The sequence below is a fragment of the Schistocerca serialis genome, chromosome 7 (genome assembly GCF_023864345.2).
Source record: "Schistocerca serialis cubense isolate TAMUIC-IGC-003099 chromosome 7, iqSchSeri2.2, whole genome shotgun sequence".
Taxonomy (NCBI): domain Eukaryota; kingdom Metazoa; phylum Arthropoda; class Insecta; order Orthoptera; family Acrididae; genus Schistocerca; species Schistocerca serialis.
The window spans coordinates 339,883,775-339,905,240 of record NC_064644.1 but is presented as its reverse complement, the minus strand read 5'-3'; positions in this window follow the sequence as shown (position 1 = coordinate 339,905,240).

Sequence of the window (21,466 nt, the reverse complement as noted above, 5' to 3'; positions counted from 1 at the left end):
GCACTTAATATATTTTTCCCTATATCCTTTTAATGTACAAAATGCATTGGGAAAGTTCGGTCAACGGTATTATAAAACAATGGAAGAATGAATAAACGGTTGGAAGAACGACTTTGCACTCTCTGTGCTGGTGATTTGCAGAAGTGATGGGCGCCGGCGACACATGTCGATAAAAACTGCAGAAGCCTAAATTCGTGGTACCTCCAGTTTATCAGTCAGTGTACGGCACAGAATGGGAACAGGTCTTTTGCTTAACCAAATGGCGTTCTTGCTAGTCTCCTATTCGTTCAACATGATTCCCAGTCGTCGATGCAGTGGCAGCGTCGTTCACCCTGGCTTGGTGTTGACTGCTGCAGGTCACAGAAGTGTGGCAGATTAGCTTTTCTTTGTGCTCCTATTGTTCGTAAATCAGTCGCAAACATCACTGTGAACGTGCATTCTCTTTGTACACTTGTATCGTCATAAAACTTGTCTCCTCCAGCGTTTATCACAATTTCTGACGGAACATGGTGTATACTTGATTTCCCACTGTTCTATGAGATGAATCCTCACCCACAGGAAGTTTCATTGGTCGTAATAGACAAATATCATTCGGCCTAATGTTTTCAACAGCAGTGACACATCTGGAATCGTTCTCCATATACACTCACCTTGCTCATTTTCTACACATCATTTCTTTGAAATCACTGTTACTGCAACCATTGCATATGTGTGAGGGATTGAGGATTAGATGTAAGTGACGTTAACACGAGCGTTGCCCAAGAGGACAGAAAGGATTGAGGCAAATTGTATTTCAGAAAGACGGGTGACGTAATGAAAGGAATGTGAGAGAGAAGGAGAGGATTAGAGGAGACAGACGGCGGAGAGAGTAAATTTACTGACAGGGGTGTGTGCTTGGTGCGTTTTAAAGAGAGGAGGGTGTATTGCACTTCTCGAGAGAGAGAAGAGGAAGAGCGATACCAAGAACGAGAGAGGGGAAGAGAGCGAGAGATAGGTAGGTAGTAGGCGGGGATTTTGCAGTGGAGTGATGGAGAGGCAAAGACGGGAAGGTAGAGAGAGTTAGAGAGACCGTAAGGTGATTTTACAGTGAGAAACAATTGTACTGAACGAGATATAGTGAGGATGCCACGGAAACCTTATGGATTTAGGGTACCGAACTGGAATGAAAATTTAGCTATTGAGTTTGCACACTGAACTACTTTCCTAATTCTGATTTGTCGAACGTAGACTGTACAAGGATTGGCAGGAAAAATTGAGAATATAATTAAGGAAACAGAAGTACTGAATTTTCATCCTGGTAATAACACAAAATAAAAAGAATGTATGAGGACAAGGGTGATTGGAGAATACGTTCTGTTTTGGAGTGGAGTGGAAAAAACAGGAAGAGTAAATTCTTTTAAGAAGAGAATGGAAGTAAGAAATAATGAACTGGAAGGAAATGAGCACGGATTAAAACTGGAATTAAATGAGAATGTGTGGCCCTAATAAATACTGCACGTCCTTGATGGGAAGGAGACTTCTTAGATAACCTAGAAGTGGTTCACTAATGCTGAGATGGACGTGAATTGTTAATAAACAGAAAAAGAGTTTAAATGATGATATTGTAGAGTCATAGAGAGAGGACGTATAGAATGATATCAGTAGCAGGTTGATTAATTCAAAGAGTCAGAAGTGCACTGTTATGAATGACCAGTTTCAGCACAAAGAAATCCTTAAACGCTCCTAGGCTACTCCGTCAAGGAACCTAATATCAGTTATAGACTGTGTAATAGTGCAAAGACAGCGGGTGACTAAGGCACAAGAATTCAGTCTGGAAACAGGGATAGAGTGCGGCTCCGATCATTATACAGTTACTTAAAAAATTTGTTTTCCGTTTAGGAACAAGACAAATCACGAGGAGAAGGAAGAGGAAGAAGTTGGAAATACAACTACAGAGGATCCAAAATATAAAACACATTTACTACAAGGAGAATATGTAAAAAGTATGTGACAGTAAAGGTTATATCTAAGGCTGGTTGCATTGGAAGGGGACTGATGTGTCAGTGATTTATACAGTTTCATGAAACAGTCTATTAATGAAACAGCTGAGCAGCCTTTAGGAGGGCAAAGGAAGAGAAGAGTAAGAACTAAAGTTGTGTGAGGTGACTGCGGAAAGAATGAAATTATGTCATATACGGTTAAGCTCTGGGAGTCAAGAGGTTTTAAGTAGATACAAGGTATGAAAATAAGACTAAGAAGTTAATAACAAAGCGTAATGAAGAGGCTTGGGAAGGAATATGTGGGAAAACACAGCATTCGTTTGATAACGGGAGTTCGTCGGAGGCTTGGGGGAAGGAAGGACGATGAAAATGGCTAGGAATCCAGAAATTGTAACACATCCTATAGCTATCGGGTAGTGGGAAAAGCAGTTTGTAGCAATTCTGGTAGAAAGAAGAAAAGACCAGGCGATCGAAGTCTACAACAAAATCAGTAGATTAGGTAGTACAGAACCAATACAAGAGAAAGAAATAAAACACGTCATAAAAAGGTAAGAAATGGAAAGGGAAGTGAACCAAGAGGAGTTAAGATAGAGCTGTGGAAATATGGGCACCATCAAATGGTGAGACCTATGCGTAAGTGTTCACACAGGTTGTGGAGTCAGGATATGCCAAGAAAGTGGTGTGTACCAAATGTACGTCCTATCTACGAAAAAGAAAGGAAGAAGCACCCGAGCAGTTACAGTAGGATTAATGTTATGGTTTCTGTCAGCAGACTTTTTTGCACTTTATTGAAAAGCAGAACAGAAAATGAGACTGAGGGGAAGATGTGAGACGACCAGGTATATTTTGCTGTTGAACGATCTTAATGTAAGACAAGTGAGTGAGAAGGTGTATTGTAAGGGTCAACAAGTACACGTCGTGCTTTCGACTTAGAAACGTATGATTCTGTGCCCATCAACACAATACGGAAAGTACAGTAAATATCCCGTATTTGGAGGATATATCAAAAATCGTAGGCGATAGTTAAAGTAAGGAGAAATTTTAGGAGCATTCTAAACATCGAATGCACTTAGACAGAACCGCAGCAAGTCGCCAACTCTGTTAATAATATACATGCAATATATACTGGAACGGTGGAATCAGTCGTGTGGAGGTATGGGAATTCCCTTCCAGCATGAAACTACCTACTTATTATTGTTTGCCGATAATCAAGAACTGATGGAACAAAGTAGCGAGGACGTCAGCTTTATGAGAAGTTAATGGAAGCAAATGAACTAGGTGAACTTTCAATAAATGTGAGTGGAACAGAATATCTAGTAGTGGGAGGAGATGGAAGGGATGTAGTACTACTGCAAGACAACATTAGAGCAGTAAAGTAGATTACATATTTAGGATCGATTATACAGACGTCGTGATCAGTAAGATGAGGAAGGCAGGATCTAAAAGGAAAGAGGAGCAATTACGACGCTAAATGGAATTTGCGGAGCAGAGCAAGATAAAAATAAACAAAGGTGAGGATTAAGCAAAAATTAGTTGAAAGTGTGCTAAAATATGATGCAGAACAATGGAACTTCTGGGAATGGCGGTAGAGATAGATGAAATTGGGAGGTTAGGCAGGATATACTCAACAGAGAGGAGAAGAAGTGCATAAATTAGGAGGATAAAGGATATGGAACAACGAGTCGTGCTAACAATTAAGAAAAAAGAGCTTCAATGGTATGGCCATGACAAGCTAACAGAACAAGGTCGATGGCCAAAAGCAACCGTGGAATGGTAGCCATCGGGTCGGTCGAGAACATGTTCGTAAGTGGACTGAATTGTGGAGAAAAAGAAGTCTTAAAGAGGAAGACTGCACTGATTGTGGAAGATGGCAAATTGTAATGTAAGGCAACTGCTGAAGAGTGGAGAATGACCTTAACAGTAAAGTTATGGATATGGATGAAATATAGTATTACCTACGACAGTGGGCACATGTTCAATGAAACATCGTAAGCATCCAGCTACGTAAAGCAGTTAATGAGTCTGCCTCTGTTTGAGAAGAATGTTTCTCCTATAATTTGGGTAATATGATTAAAGGTATAATTGTCACTGAATTTCGAATTTCGCTGACGATCATTTTACGGTGCTTACTTTTGTATGGTAATCGATTCGTGAAGATAACGAATTAGTAGATAATCCCACCAAGATAATTTGTTATGTGTCATTCGGCAGTAAAATTACGAACATTAAAATAAGCGGCAAAACTCTAAGCTGAGTTAGAAATATCTGGAGAACGTTTAATACGATGAAATATATAGTAACATATAATCGCTGTAAGTAACGTACTGCAGAGAAAAGTAGGAGAGATGCTCATGAGAAGTTTATGCGTGAGGAAGGCTGCAGAGAACTAGAATGGTCAGTACTTTCTCAGTTTCGCGTTACAATAATCTACCGCAGAGTGTCAGGAGCGTATAATTGGACATAAATCGCGCCAGCAGATTCAACTATCGTATCGAGATTGGCCGTAATATCTCGCCTGCGCCTTTAATTGAGTTCCATAGATGGATTGCAATAAGAATCTAGAGCGGATTAAACCTTTGAGCGTAAAGGTAATTGCAGCCATCGTTCAGGGCGCGAATCGTCGACTCCCGAACTGCGGCAGCCGGGCGAGCGCTTCAGATCGCGAGTTCAAATTCGATTAAAACTGAAAACGCGCCGGGGAAGGGAAGTACGTGCAAGAAATCTTAAATAAGAGTCTTAGTTTAACGCTCCCGTGCACTTGAATGGCTCCAATTAATTCTTCGGCCGCCCTTTGTTTTACGATAGGAGCTGCCGTGGCGTATATATAACCTGATCTCAGTGCAACTCTGCGGATATTGGCTGCCGGCACAAGGTGCTCACCAAGTTCTGTCTCGGACGGGAGCTCTATTTCCTGTCTGCAACACAGCACAGCGATTTGACTATCCACGAATTGCAGTAAATAATGGAAATCAAAGTTACGATACATCTACAATCGATAATGAAACAAGTGCTAGACTGGATGCGTACTTAAATGAGAACGTAAACGGGACTGTTCGCTTCTATGGCTTTTAACAGCTTATATGTACGGACGAGACGACCTGGTGTAAATACTTATACTTCCGGGGAATGTTTACGGCGATATATTTTATGTACACCTCATTTTATGACATTTGTAGATTTCTGAGCCTCCAGTATATTTGTCTTCAATGTGATGTATTCAATTGTTCTGATGTTAAGCCTTACAGGTTCATATGAAGGAATATCAGGACTAATTCAGCTGGTACATCCGTTATAATAGTCACATATCTAGACAAAGTACCTACAAGTACGGTACGGAGTAACCTAAGATCCAGAGTTCAAGGTATAGTTATTTCACGAGGAAACATACCACTGAGCCTTTATTTCACAAACTATACAAGGTTTTTGGCAAGTTTCGTTACAATCTTGTAGAATTTGTACAGGGAAGTGAGCACATACTATTTTGAGTAGGAACCCATTCCAGAAACATTATCCGACGCCACTACAGAGCGTCAAAGTTACAGCGGTCGGCACCTGTAAGTGTACAGGGTGGCAGTTATTGATGTATATGAAATAAAATCCTCATAACTTTTGAACACTTTGCGTTAGTACGTTCAAACTGCACGGTTGGCCACGAGGCATGATGATAATTAGTGTGCGTATAAATGGTTCAGTTTAGCGGCGAAACCCACTGTCTTTTGAATGTGTTCGTCAATAAGCAAAGTTGGCGCATTTGGGGGACTGAGAATCCGCATTCCGCATTTCAGAAGTCTCTTCACTCCCAGCGGGTGACCGTGTGGTATGCAATGTCCTGTCACGGAATAATCTGTGGGGTATTCCTTGATGGCACCGTGACTACCGAACGATACGTGAAGGTTTTGGAAGATGATTTCATCCCAATCATCCTAAGTGACCCTGGTTTGGACAAGATGTGGTTCATGGAAAACGGAGCTCGACCCCATCCAAGCAGGAGAGTTTTTCATGTCCTGGAGGAACACTTTGGGGACCGTATTCTACCACTGGGGTACCCAGACGCGACTGACATAGGCCGCGAATGCCCGCCGTATTCTCCGGACCTGAATACATGCGTGTCCTTTTTCTGGAGCTATATTTAAAGACAAGATGTACACCAATAATCCCAAAACCATTTCTGAGCTGCAAACAGCCGTTCAGGAGTTTACTGACGACATCGATGTTCCGACACAACAGAGATTCATGCTGAATTTCGCTATTCGTCTGCTCACATCACAATGGACCGATGACCAAAACGTTTGGTCCCATCCCCCCGTTCCTTTAAACCAACCACCTACTAACGTCATCGCCAATGACGGAGGCATATCGAACATGTCATAACTTAAAACCGATCATCTTTAGTGACGTTTACGTGTTGGGTAAAGTCTGTGTAAGCCGTAGTTAGTAACTAATTTACATTTTTTCATAGAGCACATTAAACTGTCATCCTGTATGTAGACACAGGGTGATTCCGTGATGATATTACAAAGTTTCAAGGATGATGGAAAGGCATCAGCGCATCAATCTGAGGTAAGGGTTTCTGTTTTGGAAACGAATGAGTCGAAAGTTATAAACGAAAACTATTCTGATACCTCCTACAATGGAATACTTGTACCGGTACTGTTGTTGCTAAGATAGTACGGTAGGCATTTTTTACAAGTATGGACCAAAGCAAGACAAAATGTCTAGTAAACAGGGGCTCTAAAATGCATACCTTAAGACCTATGAGCACTTGTTCAACAGAGGATACGCGTTTCACACTAGCGAATATGAACAAGGGCTCATAGCTGCTCCGGTTGCATTTTACAGCCCAAGTTTACCTGACGTTTTTTCTTGATTTTGTCCATACTACCAGCTCCGAAAATTGTGTACCCTACATTCTTAGCAGTAACTGTATCGGTACATGCAGAAGTGCAATCTTCAAAGAAGTGCAATCTTGAGAATTAATGGATGTCGAGAAAAGTGTTTCAAATGCTTGTCACTTTCTTGCAAGATATATACAGGAAAGATTCAAACCACATATAATATTTCTAGTTTGGAATATTAGTACAACACACTTTGTACTATCGAATTCCACGATATTGGGGTGTCATATTCCATTTTTATGTCATCTATCGTATTTCGATTTTTCTTTGTGTGTCACTATATGAAATAGTCTTCTGAGAGAGCGAAATTTCTTTCGTTTTGGTATTAATGCATAAAACTGTCATGTTTGTTTTTATGTCAGTGTGTTGTGTAGTTTCATTTATTAGATAATTTATAGAAATGTAATGGTTATACTTATTCTTCTGTGTCCTTGTCTGTTCTTTGCTCCTGATTTCTTGCAGTCATCTGAATATATTTTTTTAAAATTGATATACTGTTGATTATAAATATGCAGCATTTGCCAAAATAATAATAATTTATTACATCACGATAACTTAAGTATATACAAAAAATTCACTTTATCATATGAGATAAAATACACTAAAAATCTTCATACAGGTGTTCAACAAAAACAAGCTTTTTGTCAACTAAAATATATAAATGAATGAGCATTGTACTGCACAACCACGTTGTGTTTCTATATTTACCAAGTGACGATTATGATGTCCATTTTTGAAACATTTCATTGGGCTTCTTAATATTCAAAGTACCTGATATATATATTGTTTGATTGGTTGTGAAACAATAAATTATTACACAAACAACACAATATATTTAAAGTTGCAACTGTTACACTTTAGTTCACATGTTGATGAACTATTGCACTATATTTTATATATATATCTTCCTTCACAAGCTTTCTTTATATTGTACAATTTTTTTCTGTTTTGTTTGAAAGTATTACTAGTTTTTGTATGTTAGCTAGTTTTGACTGTTTGTGCTGTGTGGTAAATTTTCTGATATGAGTGTTTTGTGTGTTACAATTATCTGTTTCTGTACCTAGATTACTCTAATTTTTCTGTGTTCTGTTTATATCTCATTGTATATTATATGTATATGTTTTTAACCTTCCTTAGTGCTATGTTTATGTTCATGTTTATCCCTTATTGATTGTTACTTTGCTTGGAGGTAGAGTGCAAAATTACTCTGTAGTATTTGCATATCATATGTGTGATAGCTGCCTTTTCTTGAGAATGTGGGTGGTTTGATTCCTTGAGTATTATTACGTCTCCAACTCTTTCTTTTCAGGACATGTGTGAAGGTGCATCTATTGTGATTTTGGGGCTGTGTTGTTTCTTCTATGTCCAGTACGATAATGAGCTGAATGTTGCTGTATATGGCATGAAAACTTTCTGTGTATGGTGCATGACATATCGTAAATAACTACCTCTGTTAAATCCTAAGTTTCATCAGTGGTTACAGTGGCCTGCACAGGTCTGGTGCAGATGTTCTGTGTTACATATCTGTTCAAATGAACTGTTTGAATTCATCATTATACAAGATTTCTTTATAGTGAATTTGGTATTGAATGTATACAATTTTGAAAGTAATCTGTTCAGTTTGTTGCTCATAAAATAAATGGAACAGTTAATACAGTTAACCACCGGATGGATTGGAATATGAAGTTTATGAAGCTTTGGTTGCACATGCAGTTGTTTTTTCAAAACTGGTAAGATATTGTTCTAGCTTCTAATTCCTTTTTTCATCCTGTCTGCATTTTTGTTGGTAAGACCTCTAAGGATATGTCTTGTTACTAGTTGTGAGAAATCTTGTAATTTAATTATGTAAACATTTTGATTGATTATGATGAGGCTATGCCCCTTGTCGGCCTTGATAGCTATTGCTTGGTTAGATGTGAATTTGTTGTTCATGTTGGAGATAATGTCTGGAATTGCATGTTCTATGTTGTTGGTTTCTTTCCATTTCTATGGAATGAGCTGTTTCTACAGTAAATGTATTCTTTTGTCTCATTAGTAATTTTGTAGTGTCAACGCATGTTTTAGCAATTGATATTAGGTGTCTTGTGTTTATTGCGCTCAGTTTTGGTTAGACATTATGTTTCAGTCCTTTGTCTATCTTTTTTTGCTAATTTGCCATAAATATAATGTTTGTAACGATTTGTAAGGATTTGAGACTGTAGCTGTCAATTTTTGGTACTTTTGTAGATGTATTAGGTTACATAAATTTTTATTGCTGATAGTGTGTCATATGTTATGAGATGTAAAGGTAATATATTTATTTATACATCTAAGTAAATGACCAGCTATCAGTTGAGTGGGCATACTGCTAACTTCGGCTGAGTTACATATAATTCTTGATTTAATGGGAGTTTCTTGTTCATTTTGTCAGTTATTTCTTGCTACAATTGTAATTTTTCTCCAACCATCTTGATTGATGCTGCAAGGTGGGCTGCTGTAATTATCTTGACATACACATAGTTTGGAACAATTTTATGCTAGCAACACACTTTATAGAGTTTTATGTCTTATGCTATCTTTAATAATTTAACTTATAGTTTCATATAACTTCATGTAGTCCCTATAGAATTGTGTGTTAATATTAATGTCAACAGTTCGCGACGCAATGTGTCTGCAGGATTGAACATGTCTCTTAGAAATATTGTATAACAAAATTCAAATTGCTGATGTAGTAGTTTAACGATGTATTTATTGGAATGGATCAACTTTGGCTAGATTGCCATCTTCAGACCATCTGCAAAAGCTACACAATATTCCTTATTTTATTATAATGTTGGTTAATCGTATTTTCAGATAAACATACTTGGTAATTATGTACACATATCATTAGTGATCACCGTCACTTTGCATTGTATTACAAGAAGGTGTAGAGTTAGGACTATTATGCAACAGCTGTTGTGTAGTTTTCTCCTGTTGTCAATAGTAGTTCTTCGCCATTTTTGTAGTTTGATATTTTATTGTCAGATTTGACTCATGAACAGCTGTCACTGTTGCACAATGGTGCTACATAGTTACAGTTACTATGCTGTGTTCAAGATATCATTTTGGACTGTATGTATGACCTTAGTGATCAATGTATCTTTGGGTGGTTGTTGCTATCTATTAACTTTGATTAAGAATTCAGGAAAATGTTGTATAAATTGTATACAGCTATAAATCCGTTTGTTCATTTGAAATGTCATTAGAGTGTTGTATTGTCTACATCTAGATTTCTAACTCTTCAAGTATGTATGTGTCGAATCATTAGGTAATGTGTGTAATATTTTCATTGATAACTCCATTCATTCTGCATTGTGGTTATCGTTCTTTAAGTATTTGAAGAATGTTGATGAATTATTTTCACTAATTCCTGTGTGCTCCCAATACCTTATACTGAAGTTGCACAATGTCTGTCCTATGTATGATTTATTGCAATCATGACATTCGAATTTGTATTTGCCTGCGTTTGTGTATGCAGCTAACTTGTTTTCGCTGCATGAACTCTATGTGAGATATTGTTGTTGATTCTATACAAGAAATGAGTACTTGGATTCTAGATTAGTGCATTTAATTTGTTTGACTGTGCACCTAAATACTTCATAATTATGTGTGTTGCTTTAGTCTTTTTTTGGTGTTTCTCTAGATTTTTATGTGTCCTTGTGAATATTTGGTTGCATAGCTGTGGTCTTCCTTTCCCATATCTGCATTATTTCATCTAGATTGAGACCTCTTTCTTGTGCTCATAATGCTCAAGTTCGTTTTTTATGTCGATTTTGTTTAGCTGTATATTTTGTATCCTGTTCATCATTGCTTGGCAGTATACATCCTTATGTGCGTTAAGGTTGGATTAATTAGCATGTGTGATGTTGTAAGGCAATGTGTGCTTGTATATATTTGGAAAATATGTGAATTATAGTTATTAGTGATTGTGAGGTCCATGATATTTATTGATGTGTTCTTTTGTATTTCTGTAGTGTTGTGCATTTTAAGATGCAGTTTATTTAGTGCTTCATGGATATATTAGATGTTAAATACATTTCCACCTATAAGGGCAAGCATGTCATCCACGTAACGGAATTTAACAAATAATTTTCTTATTTATGGCATTTCTGGGGGCAAAAATTTTATCTTCTAACGTATGCAAGAAATAGCCACTAAAGTACCAGAAATATGGCACCCCAGGTTATTCCATGTAATTAGTAGTAACTGTTGTTGTTGTATTAAAAATAATTTTATGTTATAACTAAACTGAGTAGGCCTGCTATTTGTTGTATATCTGAAATTGAAATATTGCTATTATGAGAAGTTATTCTGTGTGATTTTAATTATCCCTTTGATGGGTATATTTGTGTACAGAATGGTAATATCAAAGGATTCTTCGTGACACAATACAGTGATGGAAAAAGAACTATTAGGAAACCCAGATACCCCAAATAACACTACAAATGAATTTATAAAAATTATAGAAGTAATCACCAAACAACACTTAATCAATTCCAAAAATTGTTCAGATATGTAGCAAACACTGTAAATGGAAGCATAGTCTCACATATAGTAGGAAATACTTAAATGGATCACGAAGTAAATTGAATTATTACAGAAATAATGGACACAAAATTATAATGTCTCATATTGCCATATATATGTAGATAACATCATAAACTTCGTAGACAAACCCTAAGAACCAACAAACAATGAATAATAGATCGCCTTTAGGTCGAATTTTAATGTGCTTTCTCTTTTGTGCCGGCATACAAGGCGTTTTTTATAGTGAATTTGAGGTTGAATGGATATAATTTTGTGATGCTATCTGTTTAGTTTTTTTCTCATAAGGGAAGTTGTACCATTAATGCAATTAGCTACGACACGATCTGGAATGTGAGGTTTATGAAGCTCTGGTTACCCATGAAGTCGTTGTGTTCTTGGGTTCTTCGCGATATCTTCTCTTCCTTCAAAATCTGTAATTATGTTGTTTGCAATGGTATATAATGGTTACTACTGCTGTGTAGTTGCACTTCTTAAACAGCATCCCATACGAACAAAATAGTTGGGATTTTGTCAGATGTTGGTCTAGGCCTGGCTCTTCTTAAAAAAGATTAGCTCAGTTTTGTCATAGAGGCGAGTCGTGCATGTCTGCTACCACGTCCCACAGCTAATTTGCTGCAGGTTATAACCTGTAGCTGTGATCGTGCAGTTAGATTGTCTATGCATTGGCTAGAATAGCGAGTTAATAAAATGTACAGAAATACAAAATAAAGGTTAAATGAATAATTTAATAACAAGGGTCCTAATCTAATGCCTAACTGGTCCTACGATAATAAAGTATAGTACAGACAGAAATACTCTTCTAAAATGCAGGAATGTTACATTGAGTGTGTTACGAGAATGGTAGCAAAATCTCCAAACTAAATCATCATCAAAAACACGTAAAAACTAAGTCCATTTCGTAATCACAATACCTGAAATATTCGTCAGCTGAAAGTAGTTCAGAGTTCAACACAATGACTTGCAAATTGTCACACATGACTCATAGAACAGTAACTCATTCTCTGTCTACCATCAGCTTCATAATACAACCAGCAAAAGCTGAAGTCCTACTCTGGAGCACATTCAGACCTCTCAAAATTTAAAGTCCCTTCAGAAGTTTAAGTATGGTAGTGGCTGTTCACAACCGAGAATCAATCACCTTAATGACATAATCATGTACGTTACTCTACACAGGTCTGCCTTCCACCAGAAATCAAGTAAAAGTGTCAGGAATCGCTCCCTTGACCTCTTCACTCGAAAAATCCCAGTCTCCACTTGATTCCCATAATATTCTCCTACTGTCTGCTTTTCCATTAGCTGACGGCCATCCCCACCAAAAACATCACTCTTACGAACTACAGACATGATCTGACTTATCTTGGCCACTTTCTCACACTAAAACAATATGTTATAACAATATTTAAATAAAAGAAATTTTGTAAACATTCGGTTATATTCAGATCATTTACAATAAATATAAGTAGTTGTTGTTCAGAATTAAATAAGCCAGTGTTCTGGTACAAATGCTCTCACGTTAAATGGCTACAGATTATTGCTAAATATTATTTAAATTATCATTTATGGCTCCTTCACAGAAGTTGTCTTGGTTCATTTTTCAACTGTTGTGTCCGCAAAAACATGTAAAGACAGCTTATAAATTAGCACAGCTTGTTACAACCATTTCCAATCGACATTTCATTCAAGTTACTGGAAAAATTAAAAACTGTTCTTTACATAAAAATACAAATATTGCAAAATATGAGGTATTGATGCTGTGTTCATGTTCTTTGTAAATGTGGAGAATATCTTGTTCTGACAATCATCTGGGTAATGAAACAGATATAAAGGAGATAATAAGTCAATAAATAAAATAGATACAGATGAGTGGCTCTCTGGGATGACAGCTATAGTTCAGTGGTATCATCTGAGGTACCATATGCTGAATTCGCATAAGTGGTTAAAAGTTGTTAATTCAGAGGTCCATCATGTAAACGTTTATTTACTGCGAAATATTAACTTCTGAAGTTTTAAAACTGTTGAAATATTCTTGTGTCATTGGTTGCACACCACTTATCTGAGACTGCTGACGTATTCATATTTACTTTAGTAGTCGATGTGAACTTTTCTGAGCCATCGCTCTTCTGGCCGGTTTGATGTGGCCTGCCACGAATTCCTCTCCTGTGTCAACCTTTTCATCTCACAGTAGCACTTGCGATCTACATCCTCAATTATTTCTTGGATGTAGTCCACTCTCTACCTTCCTCTACAGTTTTTACTCTCTACAGCTTCCACTAGTACCATGCAAGTACTTCCCTGATGTCTTAACTGATATGTTGCCATCCTGTTCCTTCTTCTTGTCAGTGTTTTCCATGTATTCCTTTCCTCACAGATTCTGCAGTGAACTTCCTCATTCCTCACGTTATCAGTCCACCTAACGTTTTTTTATAGCACCATGTCTCTCACGGATCGAGTCTCTTCTTTTTCCATATTCTAATAGTCCATTTTTCACTACCATACAATGCTGTGATCCAAATGTACATTTTAAAAAATTTCTTATTCAAAATAAGGTTTGTTTTTGATACTAGCAGACTTCTCTAGCCCAGGAATACTCTTTTTGCCAGGGCTACTCTGCTTTTGATGTCCTCCTTGCTCCGTCCATCATGAATTACGTGGCTCCCTAGGTAACAGAATTCCTTAACTACATCTCCTTCGTGATCAACAATCCTGATGTTTAGTTTCTCACTTCATTAATCCTACTTCCCATTACTTTTGTCATTCTTCAGTTTACTCTCAATCCATATTATGTACTCAGGCTGTTCATTCCATTCTGCAGATCCTATAATTCTACTTCATTTTCACTGACAATAGCAATGTCATCGGTGAATCTTATCACTGAAATCCTTTCATCTTGAATTTTAATTCCACTGTTGAATCTTTCTTTTCTGTCATTGCTTCTTCGAATTATAGATTTAACAGTGGGTGTGAAAGTCTATTTCCCAGTCTTACACCCCATTTAATCCAAGCACTTCATACTTGGTTGGTCCTCCACTTTTATAATTCCCTCTTGATTCTTGCACATATTGTATACTACCCGTATTTCTCTATAGCTGCCTGCCGTGGTGACCGAGCGGTTCTAGGCGCTTCACTCTGGAACCACGCGACCACTACGGTCGGAGGTTCGAATCCTGCCTCGGGAATGGGTGTGTGTGATGTCCATAGGTTAAGTAAGTTTAAGTAGTTCTAAGTTCTAGGGGACTGATGACCTCACCTGATAAGTCCCATAATGCTCAGAGCCATTTCAGCCTTTTTCCCTACAGCTTAACTCCATTATTCTCAGAATTTTGAACATCTTGCACCATTTTACGCTGTCGAATACTTTTTTAAAGGCGACAGGTCCTATGAACGTGTCTTTATTTTTCTTTAGTCTTGCGTTCATTATCATCCGCAACATCACAATTGCCTCTCTGGTGATTTAACCTTCCCTAAAGCCAAATTTATCGTCTCCTAACACTTCCTCAATTCCCTTTTAAATTCATCTGTGTATTATTCGTGTCAGCTGATAGCGCGATGATACACACACTAGTCGGTTCTTGCAAGCTTTGGAACTGTGTGGATGATATTTTTCTGAAAGTCAGTGATACATTACCAGACTCATACATTCTACACACCAAAGTGAATAGTCGTTTTAAATTCACTTCGCCCAATGATTTTAGAAATTCTGATGGAACTTTTTTTGTGGGGTTTAAGGGCTCTCAACTACTGAGGTCATTAGTGCCCAGTCACAGTTATTGGAGCACATGGAATGTAGTAAAACTCAAGGGTAGTGGGGGACACCAGAAAGGCTCGACAAAGATGCAGATAAAATAAGTAAAACAGTTAGATGTCTTCGGACAAGCCAGTCAAAGTTATAAAACGCAGAACGCGAGCAGCTGCTCGAGCGTCATCAGCTAAAATATCTGGTAAAGTAGATGGCAGGGACAGGACAACACGAGATTGACTAAAGTGGGGACACAACAATAAAACATGGCGCACTGTTAATGCCTGGCCACAAGGGCACTGCGGGGCTGGGTCACTGGAGAGCAGGTAGCGGTGGCTAAACCGGCAATGCCCAATCCGCAACCTGGTCAGAAGGACCTCCTCTCGCCGAGATGGTCGGGAGGAGGTTCTCCAAGCAGTTTGGAACGGTTTTACTGCTCGGAGCTTGTTTCCTTGGAGGGATGACCAAGCATCCCACCACAACGACACAAGCCCCTTACAAACATCCCCACGAACGTCAGTTGACGGGACACAATGGGAGGCTGGCCGAGGCAGGAGGACTGCAGCCTTGGCTGCAGCATCCGCAGCCTCATTCCAGGCACTCCTACATGTCCAGGAACCCACAGAAAGCTGACAGGAGAACCAATATCAGCGAAAGAATGGAGGGACTGCTGTATCCGTTGAACCAAGGGATGGACCGGAATGGGAGCTCCAAGGCTCTGAAGAGCACTGAGTGAGTCAGAGCAGAGTACATACGATGAATGGCGGTGGCGGCGGGCATACTGAACGGCCTGATGGAGAGCAAAAAGCTCGGCCGTAAAGCTGGAACATTGGTCGAGGAGCCGGTATTTAAAGGTGGTGGCCCCGACGACAAAGGCACAGCCGACACCATCGTCTGTTTTGGAGCCATCGGTGTAAATAAAAGTGTGACCGGCAAGTCGAGCACGAAGTTCGACAAACCGTGAGCAATACACTGCAGCCAGAGTACCCTCCTTTGGGAGTGAGCTGAGGTCGAGATAACTATGAACCGGAGCCTGGAGCCAAGGCGGTGTCGGGCTCTCACCCTCTCTGAAGGTGGTAGGGAGGGCAAAATCCAATTGTCGAAGCAGGCGACGGAAGCGGACTCCGGGGGGCAGCAGGGCAGACACATACAACCCGTACTGACGGTCGAGAGAATCGGCGAAGAAGGACTGGTAAGAGGGGTGGTCAGGCAAAGACAACAGTCGGCAGGCATACCGACACAGCAGTACGTCGCGCCGGTAGGTCAATGGTAACTCGGCAGCTTCAGCATAAAGACTCTCTACAGGACTAGTGCAGAAGGCTCCGGTCGCAAGATGTAACCCCCGATGGTGGATGGAGTTGAGACGGCGTAAGAGGGATGGCCGAGCAGACGAGTAGACGAAGCTCCCATAATCCAGCTTCGATCGGACTATGGACTGATACAAGCGAAGCAGGACAGTGCGATCAGCTCCCCAAGATGAACCACTAAGAACTCTGAGGACATTAAGGGAACGTGTACAGCGGGCCGCCAAATAAGAGACATGCGGAGACCAACACAGTTTCCTGTCCAACATGAGCCCTAGAAATGGGAGAACAACGGGACTGAGATGTAAGGATGGCGGAAGGAACGCTTTATATCGCCAAAAGTTGATACAAACCGTCTTCTCTTCAGAGAACCAGAAGCCATTTGCCACGCTCCATGAGAAAAGGCTGTCTGGACAATGCTGAAGGCAGTGCTAAAGGAGGCATGTTCTCTGGGCACTGCAGTAGATCGCGAAGTCATCGACAAAGAGAGAGCCTGAGACATTAGGTGGAATGCAATCCATAATTGGATTGATCGCGATGGCAAAAACGGCTATGCTCAAGACGGAGCCCTGAGGCACTCCGTTCTCCTGGAGGAAGACGTCGGACAATATGGAACCCACACGTACCCTAAACTTTCGATCCTTTAAAAAGGAATCAATAAAAAGGGGCAGGCGACCGCGGAGGCCCCACCTGTGCGTAGTGCGGAGGATACCTCCTCTCCAACAGGTATCATAAGCCTTCTCCAAATCGAAGAACACGGCTACTGTTGGGCGCCTTCGCAAAAAGTTGTTTATGATGAATGTTGACAAGGTCACAAGGTGGTCAACAGCGGAGCGGCGGCGACGAAAGCCGCGTTGGACGTTGGTAAGTAGCCGTCGAGATTCAAGAATCCAGACTAACTGAGCATTAACCATGCACTCCATCACCTTACAGACACAGCTTGTAAGAGAAATGGGGCGGTAACTAGAAGGAAGGTGTCTATCCTTCCCGGGTTTGGGTATAGGAACAACGACGACGTCACGCCAACGCATGGGGACCTGACCTTCGGTCCAGACACGATTGTAGGTACGAAGAAGGAAGCTTTTGCCCGCCGGAGAAAGGTATGCCAGCATCTGAACGTGAATGGCATCTGGCCCCGGAGCAGAGGACCGGGACAGTGCAAGCGCACGTTCGAGTTCCCGCATAGTAAATGGGGCATTATAAGTTTCCAGAATCAGCGAGTGGAAGGAAGGTCGCCGAGCCTCTTCTGCCTCTTTCCTGGGAAGGAAGGCAGGGTGGTAATGGGCGGAGCTTGAAACCGCCGCGAAAAACCGGCCGAAGGCGTTGGAGACAGCCACAGGATCAACGAGGACCTCATTACCTGAGGTCAGGCTAGGTACCGAGGAGTGGGCCTTAATGCCCGACAGCCGGCGCAGGCCACCCCATAAGACAGAAGAGGGAGTAAAACTGTTAAAGAAGCTGGTGAAAGAGGCCCAACAAGCTTTTTTGCTATCTTTGATGACTCTATGGCATTGCGCTCGGAGTCGTTTGTATCCAATACAATTCGCCCACGTAGGATGGCGGCGAAAGGTGCGTAAAGCACGTCGTTGAGCACGGATAGCGTCTCTACACGCCTCGTTCCACCAGGGGACGGAAACGCGACGTGAAGAAGAGGTAGTACGAGGCAGCATTGATGATAACAGCCGTGAGGTATTCGACCTGACTGTCGCAACTGAGAAAATCGTGGTCCGGAAAGGTCGCCAGGGAGGAGTAAAGTCCCCAGTCAGCTTTCGGTATGCTCCAACTCGAAGGACGTGGGGATGGGGTGTTGTGCAGGAGACGAACGACACAGGGGAAGTGGTCGCTCGAATAGGTGTCAGAAAGGACATACCACTCGAACCGACGGGCAAGAGTGGTAGAACAGATCGAGAGGTCCAAGTGGGAGTAGGTATGAGTAGAGTCCAAGAGGAAAGTCGGGGCGCCAGTATTGAGGCAGACAAGATTGAGATGGTTGAAGACATGCGCCAAGAGTGAGCCTCTTTGACAGGATGCAGGAGAGCCCCAAAGGGGATGATGGGCATTGAAGTCGCCAAACAATAAAAACGGCGGGGAAAGCTGAACAATCAGGTGCATCATGTCAGCCCGACTAACAGCGGATGATGATGAAGTGTAGATGGTACAAACTGAAAAAGTAGAAGCAGAAAGAGTAATACGGACAGCTATTGCTTGGAGTGGGGTGGTCAATGGAATGGGATGGTAATAGACATCGTCCCGAACGAGCAACATGACCCCACCATGAGCTGGGATATCGTCCACAGGGGTGAGGTCATACCACTCCGAGGTATAGTGGGTAAAGGCAATACGGTCAGTCGGGCGCAACTTGGTTTCCTGGAGACCAAGGACGAGCGGACAGTGCAGGCGGAGATGCAGTTGTAATTCCTCCTGATTAGATCGAATTCCTCTTATTCCAATGTAACAAGGCCATCGCTAGTCAAAAAAGAGGGGGAACGAGACGGGGGAAGAGCTGGTCACCTCGACAGCCGCGGAGGGCCAGGTTTCGAGGGAACAACGCTACAACCGGTGGGAGGCGGATCCTGTTCCATCGAGTCGTCGCCAGCTGCGGCCGCTGTCCCTGGTTGTGTAGGAGGGGCAGCGTTTGTCGACGAGAGGCCAGCTGAGCGCCTGGTGGCAGAGCGTCCCGGCGAAACAAAGGACGGCCGGGAACAGCGACTCACAGATGGAGCGTCAGACGAAACGCGCCGGAGTGGAGAGGGGGATAGGGACTACTTCTTGGAAGCCTTCTTGGATGTCCGAGGAGGCACAGGGATGGTGGGCTGGACTCGAAGAAGGTCCGTTTTGGAACGCCGGACCTCGGAAGCTGGGGTCCAGAACGTTTCCCCGATGGACGCCTGAGAAGAGCATCGCTTCTCAGGTGGTGGGGGGGGAGGAGGAGGAGGAAGGATGGCCCGTGGGGCAGAGGGGGTGGGGGCCACGGGGGAGGAGGATTTGGAAGGGAGGGATTTGGGAGGCGGAGGCAGAGACCCCGGATGGGGGGAGGAGGCCGAGGGGGGACAGGATAGGGGTGAGGATACCCCGGAAGGAGTGGACACAACTGAGGCAAACGAAGTGGTCAACGGCACGGGATGGAGGCGGTCATACTTCTTCCTGGCCTCAGAATAAGAGAGACAATCCAAAGTTTTGAGTTCTTGTATCTTCTTCTCCTTCTGATATGCGAGGCAGTCTGAGGATCTAGGCAAGTGGATGCCAGGACAATTAACGCACCGAGGTGGTGGGGTGCATGTATGTTCCTCATGAAGAGGACGTCCATAATCACCACAAAGGGGCTCAGCTTCGAACCGTGATGACATGTGCCCAAAGCGCAAACACGGAAAACAGCGCATAGGAGGCGGGACGTAAGGTCGCACGTTGTACCGGTAGCACATCACCTTTACCTTCTCCGGGAGAACGTCCCCCTCGAAGGCGAGGATGCAGGCCCCGGTGTCGATGCGACAGTCTTTGAGGCCACGCTGGACTCGCCGGACGAAATGCACGCCTCGGCGCTCCAGGTTGCCCCTGAGCTCCTCATCAGATTGCAGCAGGAGGTCCCGATGAAAAATAACCCCTGCATCCTATTTAGTGCCAGATGCGAGACAATGGACACTGGGATGTCCCTTTGGCAGTTGCACGCCTGGAGCGCCGCCGACTGTGTGGCGGAGGTGGTCTTTATAAGAACGGACCCCGAACGCATCTTACTGAGAGCCTCAATTTCCCCGAAGATGTCCTCAATGTGCTGAACAAATAACATGGGCTTAGAGGTGGCGAACGTACCCCCATTGGTTCGAGAACAGACCAAATAGCGGGGGAAGTACTTCGCCCCAAGCCGGCGGGCCTGTCCCTCCTCCCAGGGAGTGGACAAGGGGGAAAGGGCAGGAGAACCAGAACCAGAGACAGTACCTTTCCTTTTGAAAGACTCGGCCGCAGAGCGACCTGATACGTGTTGACGTTTCATCTGTGAAACGTCCGCCCCGATACCACCCACTTCGACCAGCGGCTTTCCCCACGGGCGCCACCCAGCCTCAGCAAGGGCCACCTGGGAGGATGACCATTGCCGGGAGTCCTGATGCCCCAAGGAGACGGGCATCTACTCCTTGGCCGACGTGGGGAGGGTGTAGCTCAGGTATCGGCAGTACGATCCCTGTGTTGTCAGGGGGCTACAACCTAGAGGGTACATGACGACCCCACTACAACGGGCTGGCTACCGTGCTGGATTTCTGGTGCAATGGAAAGTCCATCATGATCGTAGGTGCAGATGGGGACGCCCTAAGGGCGTAACTTCTACAACCCATCAGGCGTTTAGGCCCAATTTGAGGAATAGTGGGTATGGTTACAACGCCGGTACAATGCTGAGTGCCAAGGTCTTAGTGCACTGAGGACCAGTGGTACACCACGTAAGGCGTCCTTTCCCAAAAGGCTCGTACTTCTGTAGAATTTTGAAAAATGGAGGTCAAACCCCACGGGGGACCATCACATGGAAGGCCGAAACGGTTGAAACTCCTTTTAGTCGCCTCTTACGACAAGCAGGAATACCTCGGGCCTATTCTTACCCCGGACCCGCAGGGGGTATTCTGATGGAATGTTATCTATCGTTTCCGCCTTATTTCATTCTGAGTCTTCCTGAGTTCTTTTAAATTCTGATCCTACCATGGGATCTCCAATCTCTTCTTTACCAAGCGAGGTGGCTCAGTGGTTAGCACACTGGACTCGCATTCTGGAGGACGACGGTTCAATTCCGAGTCCGGCCATCCTGATTTAGCTTTTCCGTGATTTCCCTAAATCGCTCCAGGCAAATACCGAGATGGTTCTTTCGAAATGGCAATGCCGACTTCCTTCCCAGTCCTTCCCTAATCCGCGAAGACCGATGACCTCGCTGCTACGTCTCGTCCCCTAAACAACCCAACCCCTTAATCTATTCTATACCAGATCCTCCTTTTCCTTCTATCACGTCAT